The sequence below is a fragment of the Panthera pardus genome, unplaced genomic scaffold (genome assembly GCF_024362965.1).
Source record: "Panthera pardus isolate Hobbes unplaced genomic scaffold, ASM2436296v1 HiC_scaffold_6, whole genome shotgun sequence".
Taxonomy (NCBI): domain Eukaryota; kingdom Metazoa; phylum Chordata; class Mammalia; order Carnivora; family Felidae; genus Panthera; species Panthera pardus.
In genome coordinates, this window is record NW_026526991.1 from 41,718,748 (window position 1) to 41,736,644 (window position 17,897).

The window sequence follows — 17,897 nt, forward strand, 5'->3', positions numbered from 1 at the left end:
ACAAGGGAGAAAACTTGGGGAGTAAAAGATATTGTTCAATCTACCAAAGTCTGAGTATGGATGTTTGACTTTTATCAGATGATCTATTTTCTTCTATTTTATCATAATAATCTATTTTTCTAATTTCATAAAAATAGATATGAGATAAGCACTATTTAGGAACCACTCAGTAAAAAGCTGGTGTTGCCTATGCTTTCCATCTGTGGGAGAATTTGGAATATAAAGAATTGAAGAAAATTTTGATTACTCAAGAAAATGCCCATTTATTCAATTGACAAATATCTATTATGTTTTTGCTATTGTCTGGTGCTTGGCATACAGTGACCAACAAAACAGACAAATTCCTTTCCCTTTCAGAGATTACATCTAGTGGGAGAGACAGTTAATAAACAAGTAAATACATAAAATTATGTCAGGTGGTGATAAGAAATATAAAGGAAAATAAAAACAGTATGAAGGGAAAGAGTGCAAGAGGTTCTAGTTTAAATAGAGTGAATGGTCAAGGAAGCCTCTTTGAGGTGATACTTGACAAGAATCTAAAGGAAATAAAAGGAGTAAACTATGTTAATATTTGGGAGATAATGAGTTTTGAAATTCTGAGTGTGGTTGATTCCCAAACAGACTCCAACAAGCTTCTTAAAGTCATCAAGTGAATTTTCCTACAGGACAATCTTAGTTTAGGCAGTGAATGTACTGGTTCATGTGCCCTCCATTAGCTCTGCCACTGCAATCTCTGGTTCTGCCCCCACCATCATTCTCTTGTTCATCTTGGGCTACAAAACACCACCAACAATGCTAAGTGCCTCGGTTCTTTACAAGACTTTCTGGAGAATGGCACAACTCTTTCAGCCAACCTTTAGATGGTCATCCTAAGAGTGGTAAGGGTGGAGTAAGGGGACGTGTATATGTATGCAGGGACTTTTATTCTCATCCCTTTATCTCTATCAGCTGCCCAGACAAACCTGACAAATAAATATACAATGAAGTCATAGTGTACTTATATACAAGCAACTTCAAAATAAGCTCCCAAAGTGAGTTCCCCTCCCCCATCCTAATATCTTCAAACACACATACACGAAAGCAAATGCTGTTCCCAATGTCCCCAGATGGAAATTCTGGCACCAATATTGACTGGCCTCATATGGTTAAAGCTCATTTCTCTCTCACTAGCTAGCTTTCCCTACTGAATTTACAGTTTCCATGTTGTCGTAAGCTGGGACCCCAGGAGCCAACTCTAAGACTAAGTTAATGTGTATGATGTTCATTAAGGGATGCCTTGGGATATGCAACTGTGGAAGGGAAGGCAAGGAAGCAAGAGTAGACAGAGGGAGAAGTTGATGCTGCTGTGATGCGGTCCCAATGACAGGCTGACCTGATGCTACAGGGAACTCTAGAGCTAGAATGGTCCTTCTGCACTGCCCAAGGTGGGCCAAAAAGAGTAGATCTTTATACTCCCACACTGATCAATTATTTTGAAGAAGCCCAAGCCACAGAGAAAGGACATGTATACATGTTCTAGCCAAAAGCCCTTGCTGAGGTCCCAGCCAACAGCCCACATCTCCTGTACACATGTGGGTGCAGAAGCCTCAAGATGACTCTGGCTCCAGCCACAGTCTGACTGCAGCCACAAGAGCCTGGGCTTAACTGAGTCTAGTTAGCCTCCAAAGCCATGAGTGATGATGATAATAATAATAAACAAATAGACTATTGTTCTGGGCAACTGAGTTGAGGTGGTTTATTACACACAGCTATTGATAATTAGAACAGTGAAGAATTCTACTAAGAAACTGAGGCAGCTTTTTCTTAACATTTTCTAGTAAAAGCACTTAGTATTATTGTCTTCAGATCTAACCATCATCCTAAAGTTCTCTTCACAATTTCTCTCAAGAGACCTTCATACCTTCAAAATAAGATCCTAAGATGTGCCTTTAACCTCTCTGAGGTAAACAAGCAAATAATTTTCCTGTCTTAGGTAGGATGTAGATTATGACTCTAAGGACACTAAAGTAACAACTTATTTTCTGTTGACAGAAACTGTGCTACACTACAGAACCAAGTAGCTGCATCCAATGGAATTACTGCAGTTTATTGCGTTTCCTTTTATATGCTCACATTTACTAGTTCATTCTGAGACTCTGTTTTAATATGTAGGAAGCCAATGCTAAATACCTTAAAGGAAAAAAACAGTCAACAGTGAAAGAAAAAAATTTTTTTCAAGTTCATGGAAGTCGCTGAAGGATTTAAAAAGAATATCATGTTCTGATTTACAATTTCTTACATGTTTATTTCTGAGAGACAGAGAGAGAGAGAGAGAGAGAGAGAGACTGCAAACAGGGGAGGGGCAGAGAGAGAGAGAGAGGGAAAGACAGAATCCAAAGGAGGCTCTAGGCTCTGAGCTGTCAGCCCAGAGCCCGACATGGGGCTTGACCTCATGAACTGCATGAACCACAGGAACCGTGAGATGGTGACCTGAGCCGAAGTCAGAAGCTTAACCAACTGAGCCACCAAGGCAGGGCGCCCCTGATTTACATTTTTAAAACTATGCTGTTTCTGTTGTGTGAAGAATAGTAAGGCGATGCCATAGGAGGGCTATGGCAATCATCCCAAGGAAAGATGATAAGACAAAAATCAGTAGGATTGGGGCACCTGGGTGGTTCAATTGGTTAAGTGTTTGGCTCTGGATTTCTTCAGCTCAGGTCATGATCTCATGGTTTGTGAGTTCAAGCCCAGTGCTGGGCTCTGGGCTGACAGTGTGGAGCCCTGCTTGGGATTTCCTCTCTCTGTCTCTGTCTCTGTCTGTCTCTCTCAGAATAAATAAATAAACAAAAAAATCAGTAGGATTGATGATGACTTCAATATAGAAAGCAGGAAATGTGAAATTATCAAGGGTTTCTGAAATGAGCAGCTGGAAGAAAAAGCTAAAAGAGAAGTGGAGGGGAAGGAAAGATTCAAAGTTTAGTTTCAGCCATGTTCAAATTCAGATGTTTCCATAATGAAAATATCAGAAAAGAACACTCAGATAATGCCCTCTGGAACCCAAAGAGAGGTGTGGGCTGGAGTGGGGAAAATAAGAGAACAATCCAGTTTGCAAATGTGCTCCTACATTTGTTGTTTAATCAAAGTGCTTTCAATTTCATTTAGAATCTTCAAAAATTATTGTTCAGTCTTGTAGAAATGAAGATGTGCCTTATTTGTAAGGTTGCCGTGAAATGTCTGCCATCTGGTGGACATAAATAAATACAAATTTAGATGTAAATTTTTCTCATCCAATGGAATAGAAACATTACTGCCAAGTTGACCAACATAAGTCTTTCTAATATCACTGTCTTGCTAACAAACATTTACATCTTTGTATTTCTCATTAGGGAAAACATTTAAACCTAAATCACATCAAAGTATACAGTACTGGAAAGATTGATAAGAGGAATCCTTAGTTTGATAAAATATTAAAACCAAACACACGTATAATTCCAAAAACTGGATTTTCTAAGAACTACCTTGGAAAAAAATGTAGCCTTTTGGCTCTTTAACAAAAAATAAATTAATATTTATCTTTCCCCCAGATCACAGTCAGTGGGTGCTGGGGAGCTGGCTTCCATAGGCTCATGAGAGTTGACTGTGCACATCTCTTCCCAACTCTAAGTTCAGTGATTTCAGGTTGGTAACTTGAAACTGGCCATGGTGGGGGTATTTTTGCTACAGAAATCAGGAGATACTTGAAATCAGAGTTGTTGTTTTTTCTGTTTTTGCTTTTATTTCAGAAAATCAGTTTAGCAGCATACTATACATACCTCTGTTCTCCCTTGAGTCTACCAATTAAAAAAAAAAAGCATTCCATGAAGCGGTTAAAAACTTTAAGTTTCTACTTAAATACACATTTCCAAATTTTGGAACACTATGGAATTTTTTAGGAAATACTATTTGAGTTTTATATTTTTCTTTTAGTTGGAGGAGACCAGAGTGAACTTTTAAAAGGTTATTCATTATTAAAATTATTGCATAAAGGTAACAGATCTCAAATTGTTGTAGTCTTTACCAGTCCTGGCATTTGGATTCCTTGTACTGATGATCGTCAGCTAATAGGAGTGATGGTTAACTACATAGCTCCAAAATTGGGACCAGAAACCTAAATGCTCTATATGCTTTGAGACCTTCCTTTTAGAGGGGTGAACTCAAAGGATATAAGTTCTTATTTGTCTGATGACTCAGAAACAGTCCCTCTGATATTTTCTGAGAGCACTGTGATCAGCTTACCTTTGCCTCAGGTGACATTGCCTTAAAGAGGCGTTTTAAACCATAAATGTGAGGGAATTCATTTCTTACAATCCAATCTCTTGTTAACACATAAGGACAACTCCTACACATAAAGCTATTGGACCAGGGTCTTTATGTTCAGGTTCTCTACCATGCCATTTTCTAAAATGGGATTTTCAGACCTTGTGAATTCCATAAACCCTCAGATCAAAGAAAAAGCAGCTTTCTGCTTTCTGAAACAAAAATGAATAGGCCTGTTTCATGTCAGCTGAGGTTCAATATGGCAAACAAATTCTGTTCAGTGGAAGAATTCATAGGGTCTTTCGATTAGCCTTCAGTGGTAACAAGTGATAATATTTTGTAATAGGTGCGAATGGATTGAGATGGGGATTTGAACAAAAAGGGTATTTGAGTTGGATCATGTTATGAGGCAATGGAGATGTCCAGCATTACTGGTCATTAAAAATAACAATTAGAGGGATGCCTGGCTGGCTCAGTGTGCAACTCTTGATCTTAGAGGTGTGAGTTCGAGCCCTCTGTTGGGTGTAGAAATTGCTTAAAAATAAAATCTTAAAAAAATTTTTTTAAAGTAGTAATTAGAAAAGTTTTACCAATGTAATGCATTCCCACCAAGTAGCTTCAACTTTCACTTTCTTGAGGACAGCAATTTGGTATCTCCTACACCTAGCATAAAACCTCAAAAGATATTTGTTTGTTATGCAGGTAAAAGTGAATGCATTGTTAATTTAATGCCTATTTTCCCCCAGGAGACTGCAAGTTCCATTAGTTCAGGGATCATATCTGTCTTATAAACACTGTATCCTCAGTGCTGGCATATAGTAGGGAATTTATACATATTGATTGAATGAACTAAAAGAATATAGATATTAGGTATGATACATAGATACTGGATCCAATGCAGATACATTTAAATTTGTTTTGCAGGTATTCTGGCTTATCAGAATGCCATTTTGTCTTTTATAGGTGATTATATAAAAGCAATTAGGAGGCCTAATTTAACCATCTCATGATATACAGGATTCTGATTTTGCAGGGTCTGAATTTAGTGTAATAAGGAAATTTTCTTAGTTTCCTCATGTCAGACACTAGTTGAGGAAAAAACAATTCACCCACAATGTTCTTGGAGTAACTCTTCCTACTTTTTTTTTTTTTTTTAATGTTTATTTTTGAGAGGGAGGGGGAGGGGGAGAGGAAAAGAGGGAGGGAGAGAGAGAGAGAGAGAGGGGAAGAGAGAGGGAGAAAAGGAGGGAGAGAGGGAGAGAGAATGTGAATGGGGAAAGGGCAGAAAGAGAGGGGGATAGAGGATCCAAAGTGGGCTCTATGCTGACAGCAGGGAGCCTGATGTAGGGTTCTAACTCACAAACCGGGAGATCATGACCTGAGCCAAAGTTGCACACTTAACCTACTGAGCCACCCAGGTACCCCCTCCTACTCTCCTTTAGAGAACTTGAGATCTGTGGTTCCCCTGACTTACTCAAACCATTGTGCTTTCCTTCCCTTTTCTTTTCACAGACTGAAGGAACCTGATCTCCACCTCATGTCTAAGACTTTCCATGAGACTTTCTTTGAAAACTGTCAAATTAAACAACTGGTATGTTTTTGCAAAACAAAATGCTACCCATTCAACCCTAGGGATAACAGGGAGTAAAAGCCATAATTATAATAATCCAATTAAAAGTGGGCAAAAAATCTAAATAGACATTTTTCTAAAGAAGATACATGAAAGGCCAACAAGTACATGAAAAGATGTTCAACAGCATTAATCATTAAGGAAATGCAAATGAAAACCACAATGAGATCTCTCCTCAAGCTTGTTAGAATAGCTATCACCAAAAAAAAAAACAAGAGATAACAAATGCTGGCAAGGATGTGGGAAAAGGGGAAACCTTGTGCTCTGTTGGTGAGACTGTAAACTGGTACAACCACTATGAAAAACAGTATGGAGATTTCTCAAAAAATTAAAAATAGAAATACCATTTGATCCAGCAATTTCACTTCTGGGAATATTTATCGAAAGAAACAAAAACACTAACTCAAAAGGATATCTGTACCCCTATGTTCATCATAGCATTGTTTGCAATAGCCAAGATATGGAAACAACCTAAGTGTCCATCAGTAGATGAATGGATAAAGAAACTGTGGTATCTATATACAACAGAATTGTATTTAGCCATAAAAATGAGGGAATCCTGCCATTTGGGACAACATGGGTGGACCTTGAGGACATTATGTTATGGGAAATTAGTCAGACAGATTAAAACAAACACTGTAAGGGAATGCCTGAGTGGCTCAGTTGGTTAAGCATCCGACTTCGGCTCTGGTCACGATCTCATGGTTCATGAGTTCAAGCCCTGCATCGGGCTCTATGCTGACAGCTCAGAGCTGGAGCCTGCTATGTATCCTGTCTCTCTCTCAGCCCCTTCCCTGCTCTCACTCTGTCTCTGTCTCTCTCTCTCCAAAATAAATAAACATTAAAAATATTTTTTAAAAAAGACAAATACTGAAAGACCTCACTTACATGCAGAATCTTTTTAAAAAATCAAACACATAAAAAAAAAGATCATATTTGTGGTTACCAGAGGCAGGGAGTAACGAGAGGGGAATTGAAGGAAGATGGTCCAGTTATAAGATAAATTAGTACTAGGGACGTGACACACAGCATGCTGACTATAGTCAACATGGCTGTATGATAGATGGGAAAATTGTTCAAAGAGTTCTTATCACCAAGGGAAAAAAATTTTTTTTTTACTTTCTCCTTTTATTTTATGTATATAAGATGATGGATGCTAACTAAACTTATTGCAGTAATAAATTAATAACATAATTTTTATGCTATAACCTTAAACTTATACAGTGATGTTATGTCAAATATATCTCAATAAAACTGTAAGAAAAAAAAGAGTCCCTGAGTACAAGCCTTTCTTAAGATAGATGTCCTAAGCAGGAATTACATGAATCTCTGGATACAATCAGATAGTAAAAACCAATACTCCATGCTAAAAGGTACTACTTCCTTTTCATTTTGTGAAAAGGAAAAAGCACAAGGGCAAGTAAATACTTTAGCCATATAGAGTAGAAGAAACAAGAGCTTTGAAACTGTACAGAACCTGGTTTTAAATGTCATTCTCGTTTGCCCTTGAGAAAGTTACTGAGCCTCTTTACACCTTGATTTCTCTTATGAAAATCCAGTTAAAAATATCTAAGTGTGGTTGTGAGGATCAACTGACACAATTTAGCATAATAAAGAACACATACAAATCATTCAATAAACATGTATCACTTTATTACAGATAACTTTGTGATATATGGAGCACAGAAAAGCTACAGATGTCTACAAAGAAACTCTACAGAGAATTAAAATACTGAGTGCATCTTCCCCTTTGTGTTTATATTGTAAAGAGACGATATAAAGCCAGTCCAGCTCTCACCACCATTTTCTAACATCCTACTATCTATTACCTTTCAGTTCTTGTAAGTGCTATAAAATTAGTTTCCCCTTGAGGATAGTCACTTATATGCCTAATAACCACAATCTTCTAATATGTGTTAGGTTCCAGTTCTTGTAAGTGCTACAAAATTAGTTCCCCCTTGAGTATGCTACTTATTTGCCTAATAGGTAGAGAACTGAACACACCATTTTGCCTCACACAAACCGTTCCTCTTTCTGACTTCCTGATTCCTGTGAATAACATCAAACATTTCCCAGTAACTCGTGCTTGAAGCTCTAATCATTTTTTTCACAACCATTTCTCCCTCACCACCACTTAACTGATCATAGTTCCCAAAGTATTTTCAAACTCTATTTCTACCTATTTCCCCTTCTAGGGTCACCATCCTAGTTCAGGCCTCCAACCCGGTTTTCTTGCCTCAAGTCCCTTTTCGCCACCAAATTCTTTTCATCTCTAGTTCCCAAATAAATCTTAAGCAAATAATGCTTCTATCATTGAACGTGTTTTACCCCATTACCTCTGCCTCTGCTGAAACACCTCTGGTGGCTCCTCATTGCTTACCAAACTCTAGGCTTTCAACACCTTCCACAAGATGACCCCTTACTACCTTTCTGACCTTATCTTTAATTACTCTATTCTTTGCATCCATCTTGCCTCTTCCCAAGAAGTCCCTGTGCCTTTTTACCTTCATACAACTATTATTGTTTCTCATACTTTGAAAAACCTACAATCTCATTTCACCTGTCCAATTCATGTCACTCTTTAAGGCCAAACCAAATGCCATCTCTCTAGCAAGTGAAATAGTAGATTTATAGAAAATTCATTTTAAAATCGATGAATTTCTTTAATTCATTAAACACAAACAATGAAATAAAATTCTACCCTGAAGGATTAGGTTTGTTCCTGGCAACAAGATTAAGAATTAAAATGAAATCATTAGAAAATTAGTGTGGGGGTTTGACTAGTTAGACAAAAATAGAGGCCAGGAGTCTTTATTTTGGCAAGAAGAATGGAGGGTTAGAAATGGGGGACTGAGCTAGAGCCAGAATAGACTATGATGGGTCATGATTACCAGTAAGTTGGTGAGAGCAGTTAGGCCAGTATTGGTTATAATAGCATAGACTGGTCTGAGAGTGTGAAAAGTTGTGCATAAATGCAAATTATGTGAAAATGGATTGCTACCACACTTACAAGTTAAGTTCGCTTATGGCCAGCAGTTCTCAAAATGTGGTCTGTGGATGACGTGAAGTCCCTGAAAACCTTTCAAGTAACCGCAGGGTCAAAACTATTTACAAAATAATACTAAGACACTACTTGCCTTTCAAACTGTGTTGACATTTGTACTATAATACGAAGGCAATGGTGGTAAAATTGCTGGTGCCTTAACAGAAATCATCGCAGTGATACCAGCCTATACTGATAGCCATTGCATTCTTCACTGCTATATACTCACAAAGAAAAAAAAAAGTTTCATTTAATTATATGCTTGATAAAATAGCAATAATTACTCATTTTATTTCACATGAACTACTAATTCCATGTCTTTTAAAAATTCTATGATACAAAGTGCATACAGCATTCCTGCTGGATACCTAGGCACAATGGTTGTCCTGAGGACAAGGATTTATGTGATTCGGTTGTGAGTTGAACAAGCCATTTTTTTTATATGGAACACCATTTTTACTTGAAGGAATGACAGACAAACTACAGTTATTCAGACTTGGGTATTTGGCAGGTATCGTCTCAAAACTTAGTGAAGTCTGTCACTTCAATGAAAACAAACTGTGGCATTTGTTGTTAAAGATAAAATTTGAGCTTTCAAGAGAAATTCAGAATTTTGGGAAACTTGTATCCATCCATGAGTTTGACAATTTCCTAATTCTTTTATTTATTATTATTAAAATTTTTGTTTAATGTTTATTTTTGACAGAGAGAGAGAGAGACAGAGCATGAGCGGGGGAGGGGCAGAGAGAGAGGGAGACACAGAATCGGAAGCAGACTCCAGGCTCCAAGCTGTTAGCACAGACCTTGGCACGGGGCTCAAACTCATGGACCGTGAGATCATGACCTGAGCTGAAGTTGGACACCCAACCGACTGAGCCACCTAGGCACCCTGACAATTTCCTAATTCTTAAGGACTTTTCTGATGAGATCAGTGACGATGGTAATAAATGTGAGTTTTTGATAATTCAAAATGAGATGTATCAGAATTTGGAAGATATGTATACCTCAGTGAACCACTATTTTCCAAATGACCAATGCATGATGTTACAAAATAATGCACAGTTCCATTCAAAGTTCAAGATACCCCATTATACATCAGTGGATTTTAATGTTACAGTATACAAATGTCCATCCATACAGCTTCAGATTCCACATTGCTACTAATTTTTAAGAAACTATCACTTATAGGGTTTTGGAGGTGTGATATCAAAGAAGAATATTCACAATTATCTTTTTAAAAAAACTATTAAAATTCTCCTTCCTTCTCCAATTGCATATGTGTATGAGACTGGATTCTCTAAATTTAATTCAACTAAAACAACATATCAGAACAGATTAAATATAGAAGCAGATATAAGAATTGAGTTGTCCTGTATTTGCTCTGTGGCAACCCCGCTCAGAAGGTAGCCTCATTTTGGAAGTAAAACGTTCGCTGATGTTAATAGTACTCTCTTGTTTAAATAGTAACTATCATAATGTACTGAACAAGAATGATTTTAGATTTTCAGAAAGTAGAATTCACCAACAGGCAGGGGAAGATTCACCAACAGAAGGAAGATTGAGCTCACCTCCTCTCTTGGACACACACCAAGGCAACAACTACATGTAATGCAACTCATTGTGAAAATGACCTGAAGACTAGCAGAATGGACCTTCCACAGGTAAAGTCATAAAGAGAAGGCCATATCAGGGGCACCTGGGTGGCTCAGTCAGTTAAGCGTCCAACTTTGGCTCAGGTCATGATCTCACAGTTCGTGCGTTCAAGCCCTGAGTTGGGTTCTGTGCTCAGAGCCTCTCTCTGCCCCTTCCCTGCTTGTGCTCTCCCTCTCTCAAAAATAAATAAACACTGAAAATAAATTTTAAAAAAAATTAATATTCTTCTCAAACTATTCTAAAAAATAGAAGAGGAAGGCCTGCTTCCAAATTCATTCTACCAGAACCAAAGTACAAAAAAACAAAATTACAAACCAATATTCCTGATGAACATAGATGCAAAAATCCTCAAAATATTATCAAACTGAATTTAAAAATATATTAGTGGGGGCGCCTGGGTGGCTCAGTCGGTTAAGCGTCCGACTTCGGCTCAGGTCATGATTTCACGGTTCGTGGGTTCGAGCCCCGCATCAGGCTCTGTGCTGAATGCTTGCTCAGAGCCTGGAGCCTGCTTCAGATTCTGTGTCTCCTTCTCTCTCTGCCCCTCCTCCACTTGCACTCTGTCTCACTCTGTCTTTCAAAAATAAATAAATGTAAAAAAAATAAAAATAAATAAATAAAAATACATTAGCGTGTTAACTAACTGGAATTAAAATTAAAACTGAAAAAAAATACATTGAAAGAATCATTCAGGATGTCCAGTGTATGCAAGGATGACTCAATATCAGCAAACCAATCAATGTGATACATCACATTAACAAAATGAAGGATAAAAATCATATGATCATTGTAATAAATGCAGAAAAAACATCTGACAACATTCAACATTCATGATAAAAACTTTCACAAAATGGGTTTAGAGGGAACATACCTCAACATAATAAAAGCCATATATGACAAACCCATAGCTAACATCATACTCAATGGTGAAAGGCTGGAAGTGTTTTCTCTAAGATAGGAATAAGACAAGGATGTCTACTCTCATTGGTTTTACTGAACATAGTACTGGAAGTCCTAGCCACAAAAATCAAACAAGAAAAAGAAATAAAAAGCATCCAAACTATTAGGGGAAAGTCAAACTGTCATTATTTGTAGATGACATGATACAGTATGTAGAAAACCCTAAAGACTCCACCAAAAGACTATTAGAACTAATAAATAAATTCAGGAAAGTTGCAGGATACAAAATCAATTATACAGAAGTCTGTTGAATTTCTATACACTAATAGAAAAAGAAATAAAGAAAATAATCCCGTTTATAATTACACCAAAAAGAATAATATACCTAGGAATACATGTAACTAAGAAGGTGAAAGATCTGCACTCTGAAAACTATAAAACATTGATGAAAAAAATTGAAAAATGACAAACAAATGAAAAGATATGCTCATTGACTGGAATAATTAATACTGTTAAAACGTCCATACTTACCCAAAACAATCAACAGATTCAATGCTATCTTCATCAAAATACCAATAATATTTTTTCACAGAACTAAAAGAAGTAATCCTAAAGTTTATATGGAACTGTGCAAAGAAGACATTGAATTGCCAAAGCAATCTTGAGAAAGAAAGAGCAAAGCTGAAGGTATCACAATCCCAGATTTCAAACTATATAACAAAGCTATAGTAATAAAAACAGTACGGTATTGGTACAAAAATAGACACATAGATCAAGAGAACAGAAAGCCCAGAAATAAACACATGCTTATATTGTCAATTAATTTATGCCAAATGTGACAAGAATATACAACGGGGAAAAGACAGTATCTTCAATAAATAGTGTTGTGAAAACTGAACAGATACATGCAAAAGAATGAAATGGGATCACTTTTTTATGCTGAACATGAAAATAAATTCAAAATGGATTAAAGACCTAAATGTAAGACCTGATACCATAAAACTCCTCAAGGAAAACATAGACAGTAAACTATTAGACACTGGCCTTAGCACTATTTTTCCAGATCTGTCCCCTCAAGTAAGGGAAATAAAAGCAAAAATTAAAAATTGGGACTACATCAAATTAAAACTTTTTTTTTTTTTTTTGCACAGTGAGGGAAATGATCAACAAAATGAAAAGGCAACCTACTGAAAGACAATATATTTGCAAATGATATACTCAATAGGAGGTTAATATCCAAAATACATTCTCAACACACACTCATACAACTCAACACACACATAAAAGCAAATAATCCAATTTTAAAAATGGGCAGAGGATTTGCATAGACATTCTTACAAAGAAGACATGCAGGAAGCCAACAGACACATGAAAAGATGCTCAACATCACTAATAATCAGGGAATTGCAAATCAAAACTACAGTGAGGGGGGTGCCTGAGTGGCTCAGTCAGTTGAGTGTCTGACTCTTGATTTCGGCTCAGGTCATGATCTTGTGGCTGTGGAATTGAGCCCTGAGTCAGGCTCCATGCTGGTCATGGAGTTTGCTTAAGATTCTCTCTCTCAGGGGCGCCTGGGTGGCTCAGTCGGTTAAGCAGCCGACTTCGGCTCAGGTCATGATCTCGTGGTCCGTGAGTTCGAGCCCCGCGTCGGGCTCTGTGCTGACAGCTCAGAGCCTGGAGCTTGTTTCAGATTCTGTGTTTCCCTCTCTCTGACCCTCCCCCGTTCATGCTCTGTCTCTCTCTGTCTCAAAAATAAATAAAAGTTAAAAAAAAAATTAAAAAAAAAAAAAGATTCTCTCTCTCATCCTCTGCCCCTCTCCCCAACTCCCCCGTGTTCTCTCTCTCTAAAATAAAAACAAACAAAGAAAACACAGTGAGGTATTACCTCACACCAGTCTGTCTGTGGGACTGTAAATGGTGCAACCACTATGGAAACAGTACAGAATTACCTCAAAAAATTAAAAACAGAAATATCATACAACCCAGTAATTCCACTTCTGGGTATTTAGCTGAAGAAACAAAAAGACTAATTCAAAAAGATACATGCAGCTCTATGCATATTACAGCACTATTTACAATAGTCAAGATGTGCAAGGAACCTAAGTGTCCACAGATAGATGAATGGATAAAGAAGATGTGATAAACATACACAATGGGGGCACCTGGGTGGCTTATCGGTTAAGCGTCTGACTTCAGCTGAGGTTATGATCTCATGGCTCAGGGTTCGAGCCCCGTGTCAGGCTCTATGCTGACAGCTCAGAGCCTGGAGCCTGCTTCAAATTCTTTGTCTCCCTCTCTCTCTGCCCCTCCCCAACTTGTGTTGTCTCTATCTGTCTCTGCCTTTCAAAAATAAATAAACGTTAAAAAAAAAATACACAATTGATTATGGATTACTACTCAGCCACAAGAAAGGATGAAATCTTGCCATTCACAACAACATGGATGGACATAGAGGGTTTTATGCTGAGTAAAATAAGTCAGACAGAGAAAGACAAGTATTACACGATTTTACTTACATGTGAAATCTAAAAAACAAAACAAACAAACAGAAAGAGACTCATATAATGCAAAGAACAACTGGGGGTTGCCAGAGGGGAAGGGATTATGGGATAAGTGAAATAGTGGAAGAGAACTAAGAGGTACAAACTGCCAGGGGGCCTGCGTGGCTCAATTGGTTGAGTGTCCAACTTCGGCTCAGGTCATGACCTCACAGCTCATGAGTTTGATCCTGCATTGGGCTCTGTGCTGATGGCTCAGAGCCTGGAGCCTGTTTTGGATTTCTGTGTGTGTCTCTCTCTCCCCCTTCTCCACTCATGCTCTATCGCTCTCTCTCAAAAATAAATATTGAAAAATTAAAAAAAAAAAAACAGGTACAAATTTCCAGTTATAAGTCACAGAAATGGAAAGTACAGCACAGGGAATATCATCAATATCATCAATACAAAGTTATTGTAATAACTTTGTATGGTGAAAGACAGCAACTAAACTGTGGTGAGGATTTTGTAATGTACATAATTGTCAAACACTGTATTGTATACATGAAACTAATATTGTATATCAATTATACTTTAATTAAAATTAAAAAAAGAACTGAGCTGTCCTCTATAAAGCCAGCCATTAAAGGGATTTGCAAAAATGTAAAACCAATAGTACTCACTAAATTATTCTGGAAAATACATTTAATAAAAAAATGTTATTTATGTTAAAATATAATGGGTATTGTAATCTTTAAAGGAATCAAAAAAAATTTTTAAGTAGGCTTCACACACCCAGCGCAGACAACGCGGGGCCTGAACTCATGACCCTGAGATCAAGACCTGAGCTGAGATCAAGAGTCAGACACCTAACTGAATGAACTACCTAGGCACCCCAGAAATCGATCAATTTCTTTTTAAAGTTTTATTTATTTATTTTGAAGTTGGGGGGAGGGAGAGGCAAAGACAGAGGGCAATAGAGAATCCAAAACAGGCTCTGTGCTACCAGTGCAGAGCCTGATCTGGGGCTTGAACCCATGAACTGTGAGATCATGACCTGAGCCAAAACCAAGAGTCAGATGCTTAACCAACTGAGCCACCCAGGTGCCCCAGGAATGAATTAATTTTTTAAAAATCCTGCTATAATTTCTAACACAATAAATATCAACAAATTTAATCCATATAAACAAAAGCTCTTTGGAATTTTCCATAATTTTTTAACATTAAACATTTAAGAACTGCTGCTCTTGACAGCTGCCCAGGGCAGCCTATTCTTAGGACTGTTAGGAAACAGAGGTTAAGGAATGGATAGCTCCCCTGTTTAAGTGGCTGTGTGTTTTGGTTCAGAAATTGTTCAAATCTGTCTTGGGCCAAAGTAGAAGAGAATCTAAGGTCAGATGAAGTTAGGATTACCTGCATCCCCTGGTTTATTGATGTCTATTCCAAACTTTAGCTTTATTTTGTCAGAGTTCTGATATCCTCACCTCAACGTAGCCTCTCAAGGACAGACTGGCAATACAACTAGATTAATAGAACTCCTAGGTCTGTTCTTACGAATCATACCCTTCCTAGTTAAGAAAATGACAATTATCTTCACCATTGTTAGGTAATCACGTGGTCTAAGCTCATAATCTATATCATCCACTAGGATGCAAGTGGAGAATGTGGGCTGCAAGAAACTGGGGTGCTTATTTTGCTTTAGAGGAGGAGAAACTGGTGAAATATGGGATAGATATAGAAAATGAAGAGAAGCTTCAGTTTTATGATCTTGGTGGTGGGGAGGAGACCCAAGAAGAGATTGGATAATGTTTACAGGGCTTTAGGAATGAGATTTCATAAACAACCCTAAATTTAGTTTCCTGTATGCAAGAGTTTCCTTGATATAAGTTGGATTAGACCTTGGGGATTGCTTCAATTTGATGAATGAGCATCTGTTTAAATGGTTTGTAGATGGTTTAAACGGTTTGTACATGGCTAAAGTACAGTGAAAGAGATGAAGCACTAGGAAAATGGAAAATATAGTTTATGTGGAAGGGAAGGTTCCATTATAAAATGGAAGGTTATATCATTGCTATTGGGGGAATTCAGTAATGAAAAGGAAAAATGATCTAATTATTTGTCTTGATAGTAGGCAATGTTCCTGTCAATTAGACTAAGTCAATAAAGGAAAAAGTAAATGTTGACCTAACAGGCAAAAAGACACTGACAAAAACAGGATAGAAATGGGAAAGAGGGTCTAATCTTTCATGAGAACAGACCAAATTAGGGTTGAGTTGTAGCAAATTTCCAGGTGTAAAAAGCACTCTAAGTGCAGACTCTGTGGTGGTTACTGGCCTATTTTCTCTCAGATTCATCATTCCCAGGCTCTCCCTTGCTCTACACTCTGAATCACAGGATATGACCAGGTTAAACCATATTTCCCAGTATCCGTTTGCCAACTGGTCACTAGTTAGTTTCAGCAAATAGAAGGTAGTAGTGGGAGATCAGAAGGGAAAATGAGGGAGAAGCATCTTACCACTAGGAAAAAGGCACAGGAAACCATCATATACAACAACACTTGTCACTTGGAAAGCTGCCAGTTTTGAGTGGACTCAGAAAAAGATAGTTCCTGAGTACAATTACTCTTCATTTATGGACCTGAGAAACTAAAAGAAACAAGTTATCTGGCTCCAACATACCCAACATTCAATGCTGGCACAGATTTAGTATAATAGTTATAAACATTACAGTTCAAAAAGGGGGAAAATGAAAGGTAAAAAGAAGTCCTTGGTCCATAACATTTTGAAATACAACTAGGTAAATGTTGGGAGTTCCTTGATTAGGTTCTTTGTCTTTGGGATAATCCTCCATGGTTTTGGATTCTGCCCTCTGGGTTCAGCCCTCTGAGTCATCTTTCCTTTTTTATGGAAGGTAGCATGTTTACACATGAGTAGGTTTATCAGCCTATTTCCTGCCAGTAAAATTTGGGGGGGTCTGGCAGCCTCCTTTTGTTTTATAATTCTGTCTTTCTCATTCCAAACTGGCATTGTTTTTGCTGAAATAAGTTCCTCAAGAACTTGATGGGTCTTCATGTATTTCAGTGAGGTTTACTCCATTAGACAAAGACCACACAAGCTATAGTTTGTTTCAAAATAACCTCATCTCTGTCTTTGGCTCCTGCTGAGAGCCTAGGGCTGAGAAATAGCATCTTTAAACTTCTTAGAGGCCAAGAGGTTTGATTGAGAAGATGTGAGGCACACCCTTCTACTGAAAAAGCCCTTTGTGTGATTAAAGACCTTGTCCTTTGATCTCTTTCAGGTTTTAACAAAAGGTTGTGGACTTATTCCCTGGGAATTTTCTCTAGAGTAAGCTTTCCTTTTTTTTTTTTTTTTTTAAGTTTATTTATTTGAGAGAGACAGAGACAGTGTGAATAGGGGAGGAGTAGACAGAGAGAGAGGGAGGGAGGGAGGGAGGGGGAGGGAGGGAGAGAGAGAGAGAGAGAGAGAGAGAGAGAGAGAGAAAGAGAGAGAGAGAGGGAGAATCCCAAGCAGGCTCCCCACTGCCTGCATGCAGCCTGACATGGGGCTTGAACCCATGAAACCATGAGATCATGACCTGAACTGAAACCTGGATGCTTAACCAACTGAGCCACCAAGGCATCCCTAGAACAAGCTTTCCTGATAGTGTTCAGAATCCATTTCCTAGTGTTAATATTTTTACCATCTGGGGAGGATGAAGATTTTCAAAATTATCAAGTCCTGATCCCTTTTTGTTTAATTGTTCTTCCCTAAACTGTCTCTCTTTTCTTGAATTTTACTCTTACGTAGCAAGAATAAACCAGTAGTCACCTTCAACACTTTGCTTGGAAATCTCCTTAACTGTATAACCAAATTCATCATTTACAAGTTCTGCTTTCAACATAACGGCAGGAGGTAATTTTACT

General features: G+C 37.7%; 1 long non-coding RNA gene across 1 annotated transcript in view; it reads right to left on the bottom strand.

The window, feature by feature from the left end:
• Positions 1-3,097: 3,097 nt before the first annotated feature.
• The window catches only part of LOC109270540 (uncharacterized), a 32,065-nt gene continuing 17,265 nt past the window's right edge, over positions 3,098-17,897 (bottom strand). The window contains exon 4 of the long non-coding RNA XR_002081580.2: positions 3,098-3,220. This is a non-coding gene — a long non-coding RNA (uncharacterized LOC109270540). The remainder of the gene's footprint in view (positions 3,221-17,897) is intronic.